The following is a 16,292-nucleotide window of genomic DNA, read 5'->3' as shown; positions in this document are numbered from 1 at the left end:
CTGCCTGCTGCTGTTCTCTGTCACCAGAAAAGTTTCAGTTTCACCATCTGACAAGGAAGGGTTGCAGCCTGGAACATGTCATACTTCAAGTGAAAAACAACTGTTACCAATTCAGGTAACAATGCATCTGATTTTCACAAAGTCATCTGGCTACAGGATAATGAGTCAGTTATTTCTCTGAAATGACTTTCAATAGAGTTTCTCTGTGAATACATTTCAAATTTTAACAACACTACGGTGTTGCAGGTGTAAAAGCTACCAGGCCGTAAATTGAGCTGTGCTGGTCATTTGCCACTTACCCCTCCAGATCCATTTTCCAGCCTTGTCTGTGCTGCAGGAGGCTGACCTTTCGAAAACCTTTTCACCGGAGCTCCTTGTTCTCTGGCTTCCTGTTCGGTCCATCCAAAGGGAGGCACCAGCCTATCCCAGGACTGATTCCCTTGTCCCCTTTCTACTCCCTCCCTTCCCTGCCCAGATTTGGGTAGTGGCTATGTTCCGCCACCTGGCCCTTCTCGTGGGCTCCTTGCACAGGCTTTCTCCCTTTGCCGCTGCAGATTCAGGGATGCTAATGACATCCCGTAGCTTGCCCCTGGGGGCTCCCCCACCCCCTGCTCTTTTCTTCAGACCTGCCCATACCTCTGGAAGCAGTTCCTTCATTAACCTCTCTTCAGTGAAACCCTCTACAGGTGCCATCTGTTTTCTGACTGCTCCCAGAAGAAATAATAGCCATGTTTTAATGATACCATTTGTAAAATAATGTAAAGGGGAGTCTGGAAATAACTATGCATATCCTAGCCAAAATTTTAACAGGTGTATTGGGAAATTTGATAGAATAATTCTAAATTTCATCTGGAAGAAAAAAATAATATACTCAGGAAAATTCCGAAGGAAAAAAATGTCAAAAGTGATGACAGAGCTCTCAATTCAGCAGACATTACAATTGGTTATAAAACTTCACTAATTGAAACAAATGAACACTTGTGCAAGAAGACAGATCAGTTAGAACAGAGAGCCCACACAAGAAGGTGCGGAAACACTACTCAGGAATATAGTTTATGGAAATGGCAATATTTCTGATCATCAGGGAAAATGATTATTTAATATAAGGTGTTAGGGTAACTGGTTAGCCATTTATTAAAAAAAAAAAAAAAAAAACCGGATTCTCAACTTCATTACTTACATCCCAGCAAATTGCAAAGGGATCAAAGATTTAAGGGGGAAAAAAGACAATAAAAATACTAGAAGAACACATTTTAAACCTGTTTATAATCTTGAAACAAGTGTGTATGGGTGTTTCTAAGTATGTCAGGAAAATATAGGATAATAAAAGGTGCATTACTGTTAAGTAAAATACAGAATTCTGTATACTTAGAAAGAGGACATATATGAGGAAAAATCACCGACAGAACTTTAGTTACCAGCACTTATTGTGGAATAGCCTGAAATTTTTTTCTGCTGAAAACGACTAAAAATGTTGGATTAGAAAAACTTAATGCTCTTTCAATGTCTTGTCGAGCTGGGATAAAAATAAGGAGTTTGGGGAGGTTAAAGAGAAATTAAAGTAGGATCCTGTGAGCTACATAAGGACTAGAAGAGTTTTTGCTCTGGGGGTGTCTGCCAACCCTTTTGCCCTGGATCTTTTCTTTTTGCTGGTCATAGAGGGAAAAGGGGACAAGATAAAGCAAGGGCTGCATGGCCAGCTAAGGCTGCACCTTCACTGTAAGGATGCGTAAGAACCAAGACCTGTTGCGTGGAAGGCGAGAGCAAGGAGAGTTGCCTGTGACCATCTTGGTGCGGAATGGGAAGTCCATTGCCACTGAATGGAAAATCTTCCCCTGCGAATTTGCCAAACCGTTGGGGCTCTGTAATGGAGAGCTCTCCTTGTCCGTTGTAGTTGGTCCAAGAAACTTCATGCTGACAGAGGCACCAGGCAAGTGACAGGAGCAAGTGCAGATGCTCTCTGAGGGCATGAGAATTCAACCCAAGCCTCAAAGAATTCTCGGAGATAATGTTCCAAAGAAAATGAACTTAAAGGCCAAAATAAAGGAAATAAGTCACTAGAAGCAAGAGCCAGCAGATATACACTGGCAAGGTGTTTAGTATCAAAATTATCAGACACAAACTATAAAATAACATTTAATACATGTAGGTAAATACAAGAGAAGTTTGGAAATAAGAGAAAGGAAGAAGAGGTTATTAAAAGCAACCAAACAGACTTGAAAAAGAAGCAAATGGATTTCTAACATGAGCCATATAATAGTTAATATTAAAAACTCAGTGGGTGGGTTAAATGGAAGATTAGACACAGCTGGGGAGAAATTAGTGTCCCGGAAGATAGAGTAGAAGAAATTATCCAGAGTGCCACACAGAGTGTCAACTAGGACATTTAAAAGCACCATTAAGAGACCTAGGAGATCGGCAGTTTCTTATAGATCTAATAGGAGTTCCAAAAGATTATGGAACAGAAAAGAAGCAATACTCAATGAGAAAATATCCCTAATTTTCCAGAATTGTGGAGATACCAAAGCTCAAATTCAGGAAATTCAGTGAATCTTACGGAGAATAAATAAAGACAAAGCCATACCTAGGTAAGTCACAGCGAAACTGTAGAACCCCGAAGATAAATTTAAAACAATCAGAAAAGGAAGATTACCTCTAAAAATCAACAGTTGGACCAACAACAGATATCTCAATAGGAACAATGTAACTTATGGAATAATATCACTGGGCTAAAAGAAAATAAGCGAATGTAAAATCTATCTTTTAAGAATGGGAGTGACATAAAGAAAACTTCTTAATTAAACAAAAATCAAAAGTGTTTACCATTCATAATCCCTTACTACAGGAAATTCTGAAAGTATATGCAAAATAATTCCAGAGGGGTACGATATAAAAAGGAAACAATAAGCAAAGATATTAGTAAATATATGATAAATGAAAAGAAAGAATGTGTAGAACAGTGGTAACAATGTCTAACATGGAGTTAAAGGAAAATCATAGTAAAAATACTGGACAATGTAAGCACGTAGTTTTGAAGGTTTAAAGAGTTACATTATTTGGAAAAAGTGTGAAATAATAGAAGAAAAAAATATATATATATACACACACACATATATATACATATATATATATATGTGTGTGTATGTAAGTATGTGTGTGTGTGTATATATATATAAATATATATATACTCCAAGCTCCTGGCACAGAGCTCCTAACACCCTTGTAATTTCCTAAGTGATAAGAACACTAGAAACATCTCTTGTTCTAATATTTGGTGTTTGACCCCATCCCTGACAGGGCTTCTAAAACCCTTGTAAATTTCTAAGTGATAAGAGCACTGGGAGTGTATTTTGTTCTAATGAGGCACTCTAGGTGGGCTCCCAGACAGCTTTAGGATGGGGGCTGGTCACCCAGAAGATCAAACCATAATTAGAAGCTTGGGATTTTTAGCCCCACCTCTCATCCTCCAGAGATGGGAGAGGAGCTGGAAATGGAGTTAATAATTGATCATGCCCTCATGAGGAAGCCTTCATAAAATCTCAATTATAGGGTGTTCAAAGAGCTTCTAGATTGGCAAACACACCCACATCGGGAGGGTGACGCAGCCCGACCCCACGGGGAACAGAAACTCCTGTGCTCAGGACACCCCCACACCGTGCCCTCTGTAGCTCGTCATCCTTTATCATATCCTTTCATAAACTGGTAAGCGCTTTCCCTGAGTTGTGTTAGCCACTCTAGCAAATGAAACCCAAAGCAGGGAGGGGGCGTTGGAACCTCTGATCTATAGCCTGCTGGTCAGAAGCACAAACTTGGGTTTATGGCTGGTGTCTTCCTAGTTGTTGAGGGGGGGAAATTCCACACATTAGGTGACCAGAAGTGTCAGAGGTGAAGTGTTCTCTCTGAGAGGCAAAGGAGACTGATGTGCGGGATAAAAACACAGTGGGGGAGGAACTGGGTTTGTCCCTACATCAGAAGGAAAAAAAACTGAGCTTGTCACTTACAAAGAGTAATGGAAGTAATTAACCAACTTCAGACTTTCAAAGTTTAACAAGATAGCTAGGGAAACTACTAAAAGAATAGAGTGTAACTTCCCAATTTAAAGAGGAAACAAATGAAGTGAGAAAAGTTAGGGGTGGGGTGGAGTGGAACTAAAATGCATGGTTTAGGAATATATGTATTCATGTATACATATAGTTATATATATTCATATATACATGTATACATATATGGAAAAACCACACACACACACACAAAAAAGTGAGGGGACAATGAACACAAGATTCGGCAAGCCTGTGGAGGCCGGACACAAAGTGTGGCTCCTCTACATGGTCCCTGCTAGTCTGGGGTCAGTGGAGTCACAAGCAGGAGGGACTGAGAAGGACACCTTGAGCCTTCCGTAATTGGAGGCCTGTATCTCCCACCCCTCACCCATTTTTCCATGTCTCTGCTCCCCTCCCCCTGGCAGTCATCAGTTTCTTCCCTGTATTGATAGGTTTGTTTCTGCTTTTTTTGTTCAGTAGTTTTATTTCTTAGATTTCACATATAAATGAAATCATATGATATTTTTCTTTCCCTGACCTATTTTACTTAGTGTAACAGCCCCAAAGTTCCGGCCATGATGTTGCAAATGATAAGATCTCATTCTTTTTTATGGCTGAGCAATACTACACTGTGTGCATGTGTGTGCGTGTGCGTGCACGCGTCACATCTTTACCCGTTCGTCTACCAGTGGACCCTTAGGTTGCTTCCGTATCTGGGCTATTGTAAATATTGCCACAATAAACATAGGAGTGCATATTATCTTTTTGAATTAGTGTTTTTTTAATTTTCTTTGGGTAAATACCCAGTAGTTGAATTACTGGATTGTGTGGTATTTCTATTTTTAATTTTTTTAAAGATTCATTTATGTATTTTAGAGACAGAAGGGGGGAGGAGCAGAGGGAGAGGGAGAGAGAAACTCAAGCAGACTCCCCATGGAGCTTGTCATGGGGCTCAATCCGATGACACTGAGATCAGACCTGAGCCAAACCAAGACTCCGACGCTTAACCAACTACGGCACCCAGGAGCCCCTCTATTTTTAATTTTTCGAGGAACCTGCATACTGTTTGCCACAGTGGCTGCACCAATTACATTCCTACCAACAGTGCAGGGGGGTTCCCCTTTTCTCTGCATCCTCGCCAGCACTTGTTATTTCTTGTCTTTTCGATACTAGACATTCTGACATCCACGAGGTGTTCTCTCATGGTGGTTTTGAGTTGCGTTTCCCCGATGATGAGTGACGTTGAGCCTCTTTCATGTGTCTGTTGGTCATTTGTATGTCTTTTTTGAAAAAATATCTATTCAGGTTCTCTGCCCATCTTTAATCAGATTATTTATGTGTTTGGTGTTGAGTTGTATGAGTTCTTTATATATATTTAATATTAACTCTTTATTGGCTACATCATTTTGCACATATCTTCTCTCATTCAGTAGGTTGCCTTACCATTTTTGATGGTTTTCTTTGCTGTGCAAAAGCTTTTTATTTTGGTGTAGTCACAACAGTTTATTTTTGCTTTTATTTTCCTTGTCTGAGGAGACATTTAGATAAATGTGGCTAAGGCTGATATCCAAGAGATTACTGCCTCTGTTTTCTTTTAGGATTTTCAAGGTTTCAGGTCTCACATTTAGGTCTTTAATCCATTTTCAGTTTATTTTTATGTATGAAAGTGTAAGAAAGTAGTCCAGTTTCATTGTTTTTCATGTGGCTATCCTGTTTTTCCAGCACCATTTACTGAAGAAACTCTTTTTCCCATTGGATATTCTTTCCTGCTTTGTCATGGATTAACTGACCATATACGTGTGGGTCTCTTTTTGCACTTTCTCTTCTGTTCTGTTGATCTGTGTATCTATTTTTGTGCTGGTACCATACTGTTTTGATAATATTTAGCAATCATTCTTCCCTCAAGAGATTATTTTAACAAGACACATCTATAAGTCATGTTGTCACATAATACTATGTCACCTTACGGCAGAGGACCCATACATTGTGGGCCTTATGTAGCTACTAGCACATGTGAAAAATATTCTTCCATCCAAGTGCTGACCAGGCCTGACCCTGCTTAGCTCCTGAGATCAGACAAGATCGGGTTCATTCAGGGTGGTATGGCCATAGAGAGATAGTGCATGTAAAGAATATTCTCAAGGCAGAAAATAGGATCAGAGAGATGGCTGTGCTAGAGATTATCAGCACTTCCGTTGTTCTCCCGTCCTTGGGCACATAGAGTACAGTTCTCAGCTTTTCTTATAGCAAGGGGACTAACTTCTCATTGACAGAACATGAGCGCTAATGGTGTCTGCTACTTCCAAGCATGGCCAGGAAAACCTCCTGTGTCCCCCCATTCATGCTCTTTTTTCCTTCAGGTCCTCTGTCCCTCTTCCTCCCCCCACCCACAGTAAGTGCAAAGCCACAGGCTGAAATGACAAAGCTACCATCGACCTGGGCTCTGCATGGCTATGTGGATCATGCTACCCTCACACCAACCTCAAACATTTCTAGATTGCTGGGTGAGCAGGAAGTTAACTGCTATCATGTTGAGTCATGAGTCTTTGGGTCTATTTGTTTCCACTGTCTTGTCTACCGTAACTGAAAAGTGGCATATTCTCAAGAGCTGCTCGTAATGGCCTGAGAATGAAATTTCTTTAATGACTTTTCGTAAAGTTCTTTTCCGATGAATCCTTAAACACTGTGTGTTGTTTCACCCATGAATGTCAGATTTACCTCATTAGTTAATTTGATCTCCTGGGTGTGAAACCGTTCGTCTTTTCGCTCAGTGTGATACAGGGGCACACTCTGTGGGGTACATCTCAGATGCCAAAAGTTAAGCAGAGCAGCATTTTCCACTAGAGCCATTTGGCTTGTTACAATTACGGGTGGGGAATGTGATCTGGAAGCTGAAACTGCAGTTTTCAAAGTGCAAAAATAGCAGCAACAAGTCTTCTATTTAGAGGAAACAAAAGGTTTGAAATGACAGTTATAACAAAAACTAACATGTGCTGTTCTGGGGTAGTCTGCAGAAATTTCAGAAGAGCTTCTTCTAGAACAAGCCTGCTGTTGTGATTACTTTTCTTGAGCCTGTCTCAGATGTTACCCAAGTATAGTAGAGCTGTTTATACATAGCCCACAAATCTGACTCCAAAAGCCTTGAGAAATAATAGACATAATTTTTCAGGGTTTTGTGGAAGGCATCCTGCAGGGCTTCACACATGGTCCACACAGAAAAAGTGTCTTCAGATTCCTCTTCACTCACCTGTCTGCCAAATCCCTACAGCTTCTGCAAAAACATTTCTCCCCATGGTAATCACTTTATGCTTTTCCCTCTCTTCCTCTCCCTCTTTTTGCTAGTCCCTCTCTGTTCTTTTCAGTGTCACAAACCTGCTACTCTATTCTAGAGTGCCCCCATGTATCCCGCTCCGCACTCAATGTCCTCACCTCCACGCAGACGCAGTGAGGGGGAGGCAAGCAGGTGTGGAATGAAGATGTGAATTCTTACGTAATTTTTCTTTTCCCTGTCATAACCATATATACACTTCTTGAGATTTTATTGGTCATATGATTCTTTTTATACTTTTAAAAAAGAAGCTCTTAGTTCTCCAGCAGCCCCTTAGCCTTTAAGTGAACCAGGAAAGTTTTAGGGCAGGGTGAGGCTTTGATCTCTTCCGATATCTATTATAATTCTGTTAACAGGTTTTGGGAGGGGAGCGGAGGGAGCTAATGCTCCAATCCATTGACAGAAACAGTTGAGAACTGTTCAGTTTATGTCCGTTTCACCCAGGACTCTCATTCTGCTGGAGTTCATAAAAGAGCAGTTCTGTAAGGAATGCTTGTCCTCCTTCGTATGATCTTTGAGGACAGGCAGTCCTTCAGGCTGGTTGTCCAGAGCCTTCCCTAAAGCAAACCAGTGCGAGCACCTGCCCCAGCCCTAGGATGACTATGGTTCTGTCTGCATCCTTGCTCTACAATAGGGAATGATGGTGATTACCTAGCATTGCTATTTCTGTGTCTCATTGGACCTGGAAGCCCGTGTTGGGGTGACTGCCATGAGCCAGTGGGAGCAGAATGTGAGATAGCTGGCCACAGTGAAGACCCAAAGTCCTAGCTAGCAAACGAGAATCCTACTCCAAGATCTGCTTCATTTCACTTACTGGGGTAGAGCGCTCTGAACTACAGCGTGGGGTTCTAGGGGCTTGTAGTTCCATTGCCCTTTTCATTTGGACCGAACCCTCTGATAATTGGCAGCCCACCTGGCACCTCACCGCTGGAGCCTCTGCCGTCCGTGTCTGAGTACTGGGTCTCTGCTCTCCCTGACAGCTTCATGTTACCTATCATCATTTCCTTTGTGACCTTTACAGTTGTCAAGTGAGCTTATGGTCTTTTATCCTCCAGTTCTTTACCCCTGAAGTGAAATAAAGCTGCACATTAATCAACGTGGGTTCCCAGACACTTTGCTATGAGCGTCTTTTGTAGTTCTTTTCTGTCTAATAGAACACGCATTTAGAAGCACGGCTGCCCTGCCCTTTACAGAATACATTGTGTTCTCAAAGGCAGCATGACATAAGCTTGTTTAGATGAAAGGGCCAGGCCTGTTTTGGTAGCTTCTGTTTGGCTTATTTGACTTTGGTGAGATCATATTAAAGTTTCATGCTTTCTGGGTATGTAAAATTGATGTAGCATAAATTAGTTGGCTGATCTATGCATTTTTTGCTCCATTGTTTGAAAATTACTGTCTCCGGGAAAATCCCTAGTGGATACAATCTTGCCTGCATGGATCCTAGACAAAACACCACTGTTAGTATTTGTCAGAAAAGTATGCATCTGTGGAGGAAAAAAAAAAAGAGTTCTCAGAAAAATCATTTCTAAAGAATGTACATCCCACAGTCATGTGGGGGATCCAATGGCATTTTGTACCAGTAGTGTTAAAAATCAGAGTGACATACTTAATCTCAAACTCTACAGTTATTTTCTAAAATAAACACACGAAAGCATATACTGAAAATGTATCAAGTAGGAAGGTGATATGCGCGCCTTAAATATCAAGTTATCTAGAGCAGAATAATTTCTGCAATAATTAATATAACAGATGTTCACCTTGGAATACCTTAAATATAGAAATCTTGGTGCATATAAAATTAATGAAAACTTGAAGCTCCTAATCTAATTATATTTTGCTTTTATGAAACAAAACTTAAGGACATTCGATACCACAAGTAATTGTTAGTTATTTTCCTTTTGTAGGTGGCTTACAGAAATTTATTCAACCCTGTCCTATTAAAAATTTGTTTTACAATGGTTTAGGAAAAATAGTCTTTGTGTTATAGAGGAAGCAGTATGCTAGCTTGATTAGCTTTCCCTGAAACTTAGATCTGTTTTGTACCCCTAAATGAACATTTCATGCTGTTTCCCTCTTTAAAGCCTCTATACACGCTATTCCCTCTACTCTCCCTGCCTGCCTAGTTCTGCCCACCCTCTGAGTTTCAACTTGAGTCACTACCCAGAGAGCTTCCCTGATCCATCCCTCCCCACCCCGTCAATGCAGCCTCCCATTATATTCGCCTCTCAAAGCCTGTGTTCCCGTGCCAAGCATACTCATTCTGTGTTTATCTTCCCTGGTGTACTATACACCCCTCTAGAGCAGGGACTACCTGAGTTTGTCAAGCTTTATATCTTCAGCATTTCGCATAGCCCCTGGCATCATTGAATTAATGGGCTGATGTTAAGGATTGACACCTGAACAGTTTATGATGGACTCTCATATGTAATTGTTATTTTGCTTTTGTACATGGACTTTTCAGCAGAAGGATAAGAGTTGTCCGAGAATAAACGAAGCTCATTCCCTAATGGGTCCTTTGGTCTTCTTTCACTGAACAGATTGTTCATGAATTATTTTCAACAGAGTTGAAATAAATTTTATTGACCTTTATGGCAGGTATCCTATAGAACACTGAAGAGATGGTGATTAACAATACATTGTCCTTGGGTCCTGTATGCAAGACAGATAATGGATACGTATGTTGCTAGATTTGTGCGCTAAAGATAATGTCAGCAATTTCTAACTTTAGAAGGGTTAAACTGTGGAAACACAAACAAGGACTAATAGAAACCTTATCCTGGAATGCTTTAGTAATAAGAGGGAAATTTGCATTTCATTTAGGCTGTCTTAAAAAATCCAATTATTTATTTGTCCATATTACTGGCTATGGAATGGAAAAAGCATACCTGCAGGAGGCCAATACCAAGTTCGGTTCATCCACAACAAACGTCTTAACTTCAATAAGACTGGAACTTAAATTGCCTCTTATCCAAACGATGAAATTCAGAAATCTCTTAAAATACGTTATTCCAAAATGCATGGCTTACTACTAATCAAAGAAATACCTTGACGAGTGGACTAATCTAAAAACTTGATACATTCTGAATTTGTTTTTTAAAGAAACAAAACTCCAATGCTCTAAAATTTCTAGATATTAAGAGTCCTGTTTTGAGCAAAATAATTATTTTGGCAAAAAAGAAGTCTTGTCAAAGTTACTGCTTACGTATCGTGCTTCTATTTCCCACGAAATTCAGAAAGAAAGGAGGGAAAGAAATAAGCCAAGGGAGAAACAAAAATGATGAACATTGTTATTTTTCAGAGAGGCTAACGGTTGGGGAAGAACTCCTCTCTTGTACACACCATACTTATGGAGATCTCAGGAGTCTCCCAAACACAGGGCGTTTGACAAGCTGCTCGTCTGTGCAGGAAAAGCGTTCCTAGTGCGAACCGTGCGCGGAAAGTTGGCTAATCTCAGAGGACCCAAGTTCCTGACAACTGTTGGTCATTTTCACCAACGTTGGCAGCAAATGTTCTTGTTTAAACTTAGTCACCTTAAATTTATATGCGTGATTATTTGACAATGTTACATTCAGAGAGAAGTAGCGATGACAGGAATGTATATGAGAAAATATTTTATAAAATCTGTCCATTTTCATCTTTGGTATATAGGTATTGGAGATTCTGGGGAATCCTAGCATTTTGATCCAAAACAATGAAGCTGAGTGATGAGTCTTGTATAAGGGCAACTATAAAACTGCCAGCAAGTTTTGCAAGGGAGGCAAGGTGTTTGATTCTTATCCCTGGAGGTTTTTTTCCAGGGGGTAGCTTCGAATTATGCAGGGAGACATACAGCTTAGGATCATGAAGTCTAGAGTTTGAGAATGCCTATATTTTATTTTTTTATTTTGATATGTTAGTCACCATACAGTAGTACATCATTAGCTTTTGATGTAGTGTTCCATGAGAATGCCTGGATTTTAGTCTCGAGTTCACTCCTCACTAGCTTCAAGCCATTACTTCTTGACTCAGTTTCTCCGCTGGTAAAATGGGCCCCAGCAGCAATTCCCCTTCACGAGGTTGTTAAACACGGAAAGTGAGGTAAGACACATAACATGCTTACAATGGTGCCTGGCATGAATGCGTGGAACTCACGTTAGTTCACGTTTTCGTTACTTGCTACATTTCTACGTGCTCAAAAGAGCCGCTTTATCACTCGGAGGGACACAGTGCACCAGCCCAGGTCCTAAGCAGCTATTCTTTCCCGCAAGGAATTCTGCCTTTTCAGATCACTTCTTTCTAGAGTAGGGCTGATTTATTTCAGTTGTAAGACCTGGCGCCAGAACATGAATAAACGAAGACAGTTATTATGTTCCTCCAAGAGATAAGCAAGCGGAATATGTGATGGCATGTAGAAGGTGATAAGCCCCAAGGCAAGGGTGCCCACTTATGATTCTATAAAATTCACAGAACTCAGATTCTAAGAGTGATAAAGTCCTTCAGTGCGCCTATATGCCAGCATCGTACCTGAGTAATAGATTCTTTTATTATCTCCCAATCAAGCAGAGTGTGGCCTCTGCCTGTCGCGGTAACGGGGTAACTTGCTAACAGGACTGCGCAAGGAGGGAGGGAGGGCAGAGAGCAAGGAAGTGTGGGCTCTCCTGGCGGGCAGGTCACTTGACCCTTCAGATGGAGAACTGAATTTGAGTTAGGTGGCTTCCAGCACCCTTCCTGGGGACTCGCTTGTGTTCTAGGAATCAGTGAGTCATAATCTTGAAGCACAGCCTCGCATCACTGGGCAGCTTTCCAGTTAAAACTCTGCTTCACACATGCGGTTGACCCTCGCTCTGTCTCTAGAGACACACAAATACATTCAGTATCCTTTTCACATGAATCGTTGAAGGATTTGAAGGCGCTTATTCTGTCTTTTGGGTCCTCCCTCTCTCTGAACATGGCAGACACACCGTGCGTCTGCATTGCTTCCAGCCCTCACCGTGGAGGACTCCTTTCATGGAGGACCACTCAGCAAGCGTCCTTCAACCCCATTCTCCCTATTCTGCACCTTCTCCTAACTCCCCATATCGTGCGTGGTCTCCGTCCACACCTGCACTACCCTGCAGTCAGTGTAGCGTTAGCCCAGTGGGGTGTGCGGCTTCCGAAGGTGGTTACTGTTCAGCACCATGCCCCTTCCAGCAAAAGAACCACATACCCACATCCCACAAAGACCTCCAGGGTTCAACTGACTCCGGCATGGCCAACAATGCTATATAATTTGGGCAAGGCTGGTGTCTCCTTTCTGAGGTCCAGGAAAGGCTTATGTGCCCAGACAATCCTAATGGATATCATCCTGAGACTGAATCAACGGTCGCCATTCTGTAGGACAGCTGAAGATGTAAGAGCCTGCAGTTGTCACTCACGAAGGCACCACTAGGCTCCTTCGTCCCAGGCCATCCTCCTGGAGGACCACACTCCCCAGCTTCTCAAAATGGGAGGGGCGTTGTACTGTGGAGGAGGAGGACTGTTGTTTATTAGCATGGTATCTTTGTTTCTTGTGGCTTCTATCTATCCCTTCAACTTCTCCTCAGAGCTTTGTCAAGTCTTTTAAAAGTCCCTTCTTGTCTCAACTCTGCAAAAGAGAACGGAAGAAAAGGATTTTTGCTCATGCTCTGACTTTAGCATTAAAGTGGAAGGTTCCCTTAAAGTCAAGGTGATCTTAACAAGGGTATTCAGACAGAAAGAACAGGGGGAAGTTTCAGCTCAGGGTTCAGCTTAACATGTGAATGTAGATTCTCTCAGTTTGTGGCTTCTCAATTCTCCATTAGTAAACTTTCAATCCTTTTAGATGGGATGTTAGTTGAAATGCAAATATTCTCATGAAAGGGTAACACTTTGCTGTTATCATCCATTTAAAGAACTCAAAGGAGGCTCAGATATAAAGAGACAAGCCATAAGGATAACAAAAGCCTAGCTTCTTGAGAACATTGGGGCTGATCAAAATCGAGCTATGCCTTCCTCGTGCAGTACCTGGGACACACCCCCAAGACAGTCATTCTCACTGAGGTTATCTTACTTGAACAGGGCCTCTGGCCTCCACAGGCATTGCCTGCCGTTGCCACGTGACACTAACATCTTCATGCTTAACAGCGTCCTTGAAGTGTGTCTGTTCTTACATAAGTGTACTCTCCTTTGGCTCATCAGACGGAAGCTGTTAAGCTTCTCTGGAGAGTAGGAGAAAAGCTATTACAACATATCAAAAACTCCCCTTCTAGGTGGATTCATGAGGAAGTGCCTGAGAGGCAACTTTCCCCGGTGACTGCCAGGATAAAGGAACTAATCATTGAAATCATTGAAAAATGGATGGTAAATTGGTGAACTTGGTGAATACATAATGTGTCCTACAACAGCCTAGGACCCCCAGAAATTATTAAGGAATGAAGCTGGACCCTTCTTAAAGAGGTCTTTTAATCTCTAAGAGACCTTCAGTATTCATTTCATAAAGTGAGACATTTAATCTAACAGATGGAGTGAGTGTTCTGCAGAAAACATATGGAGTGACTTGTAGGACATTTTAAATGACTTTCTTATAAAGATTTTAAAAAATCAGATTTGTTTTCTCAGGTCAGCAATCCTTTATTTTGGGGAGAGACTATGGAAGGAGGAGAGGGTAACGGATACAAGCTATAATTCAGGAGGGTGATACAAGGAAGGTCAGGCGGGACAGAATGATGTGTGAGATCACGTTAGAAATATCACCAGATTCCTTTGGGAGTTATAAAGGTGCCTTAATTCTTGTCCTTGCCAAACATCCTGTAATAGTACGACAAGATTTTATTTATTATCCCAGTCAAATTGGACTCTTATGCTCAGGGTAGACCACAGGTGTGGGGTGTCGGTCATGGCTTATGATCATCAGAATGGCTCTTGTTAGGTCATTAAGGAAAGGAAAGAATAAAGATGAGACCCTCCAAAGAAAACGCCTCCCTCCCACCTCCTGACTGTCTCCCTGTGGAAAGGCACCTGTTTGCTTGTGTTAGGTAACTAGGTGGTTTTGCAATGTAAAGGCCAAGTATGTGTAGTTGATACGAGGGGAAGAGATATCTCATTTTAAAATCAAACTTCCCTCAGAGGTTGAGTACTTGTAGTTATAAAGTCTAAACTTTTGTTGCCTAATTTTGATGTTTTTTAGTAGGGAATGCTTTACACATTTTGAGCCTTGAAATTATTACAAAGGATATAAATAGACATTTCTATATTATTAATATATATTCATACCTAACTGTATTTGCCTTGATACATGTTAAGTGTTTTAAATTAAAAATACATGTTATTATTTATATTTAATCTACTGGGTTTTTTGATGCAAAGATATGCCTGTTCCACCTGAACCCAGCCATGTCTGAAAACACATATTCAGGGAGAGATTAACTAGAATATACCTATTGAAGGACTTGGTCCTGCATTTAAGAAATAATTCACCAGAACATTTGTTTCAATTTGTTTAATTATTCTATTTTTATTTACATTTTATTTATTTATTTATTTATTTATTTATTTATTTATTTATTTATTTTAGTAAGTTCTCTGTCCATTATGGGCCTTTGAACTCACACTCCTGAGATAAAGAGTCATGTTCTGTAGATTGAGCCAGCCAGATGCCCTCAATCTGTTTAATTATCTTATAGCTCCATGTTTGACCATCAATCACATCTGGTCAGATTATACATAAAATATTAAGATTAGATTGACACTAATTAGAGACTCATCATTAAAGTAAATTTTTAGTAACCCATAGTTAGAAAGCAAGGAGAAAAGAGAAATTTTTAAAAATAAGTTTATAATCCAAATATAACATGGGATAAAAATGCCAGGAGAAAAATTGATAGCTACAAACCTTAGATACAATTTTTTAAAAAGTTATGTAATAGGGGATTTACCAAAATGCTTTAGAATGATGTTATGAAAGGAAATGAATAAGCTGCCCTGAGGAAATACATTTGGCTTCCAGTTCTATCATCAGATTGCCTTTAAAATATTAAGATTTCAAACATGAAACATATAATAATGTAGATTTGTGAGAACATGGAGAATGTTGGTGTTATTAATTGTAAGGAGGACATATCTGAAACTTACAAAATATCTTTTTGTCCAATGGTTGGAGTTTCAAAGTGGATAGTAGAGGGGAAAAATTATTTTAAGATTTGCTGGAAGAAACCAAGATTCCTTTTAAGTTTTTGTCTCTTGAAGATGTCTACGGGGAAGGTACTCATTCTGGTAAATAGTGATGGGAATGGGGGAGATTATGCATGTGTGGGGACAGGAGGTATTTGGGAAATCTATACTTTTCTCTCAATCTTTTTGTAAAACTAAACTTGCTTAGAAAAATAAAGCCTTTAATGAGAAAAAATGAGAAAAAACTAAACTTGCTTAGAAAAATAAAGCCTTTAATGAGAAAAAATGAGAAAAAACTAAACTTGCTTAGAAAAATAAAGCCTTTAATGAGAAAATGAGAAAAAAAATGGAGGGTACTGTTGAAGAGTCAAACATGACACTAAACTGTAATTAGGTGAATAGAAGACAGAAGCATCTACAGGCCAACCCTAGAGGACACAGCTAAATTTCTTTCATTCTACCTCAAACCCCATCTCCCATCCTAGTTGTAACATCCTTACACCCACTTTATTTTTTTAAGGATTTTATTCATTTATTTGAGAGAGCACAAGCAGGGGAAGAGGCAGAGGGAGAGGGACAAGCAGGCTCTCCACTGAGCAGGGAGTCCGATGATGTGGGGCTTGATCCCAAGACCCTGAGATCATGACCTGACCTGAAGGCAGATGCTTAACCAATTGAGCCACCCCAGTGCCCCTATTTTTAAAATCTTAATAGAAGTATAGTTGGCATACAGTATTAGTTCCAGGTGTACAACATAGTGATTATATATTTACATAATT

Source organism: Ursus arctos, unplaced genomic scaffold, assembly GCF_023065955.2.
Source record: "Ursus arctos isolate Adak ecotype North America unplaced genomic scaffold, UrsArc2.0 scaffold_10, whole genome shotgun sequence".
NCBI lineage: Eukaryota > Metazoa > Chordata > Mammalia > Carnivora > Ursidae > Ursus > Ursus arctos.
The sequence above is the reverse complement of the archived record's forward strand: the minus strand, read 5'-3'. Positions refer to the sequence as shown.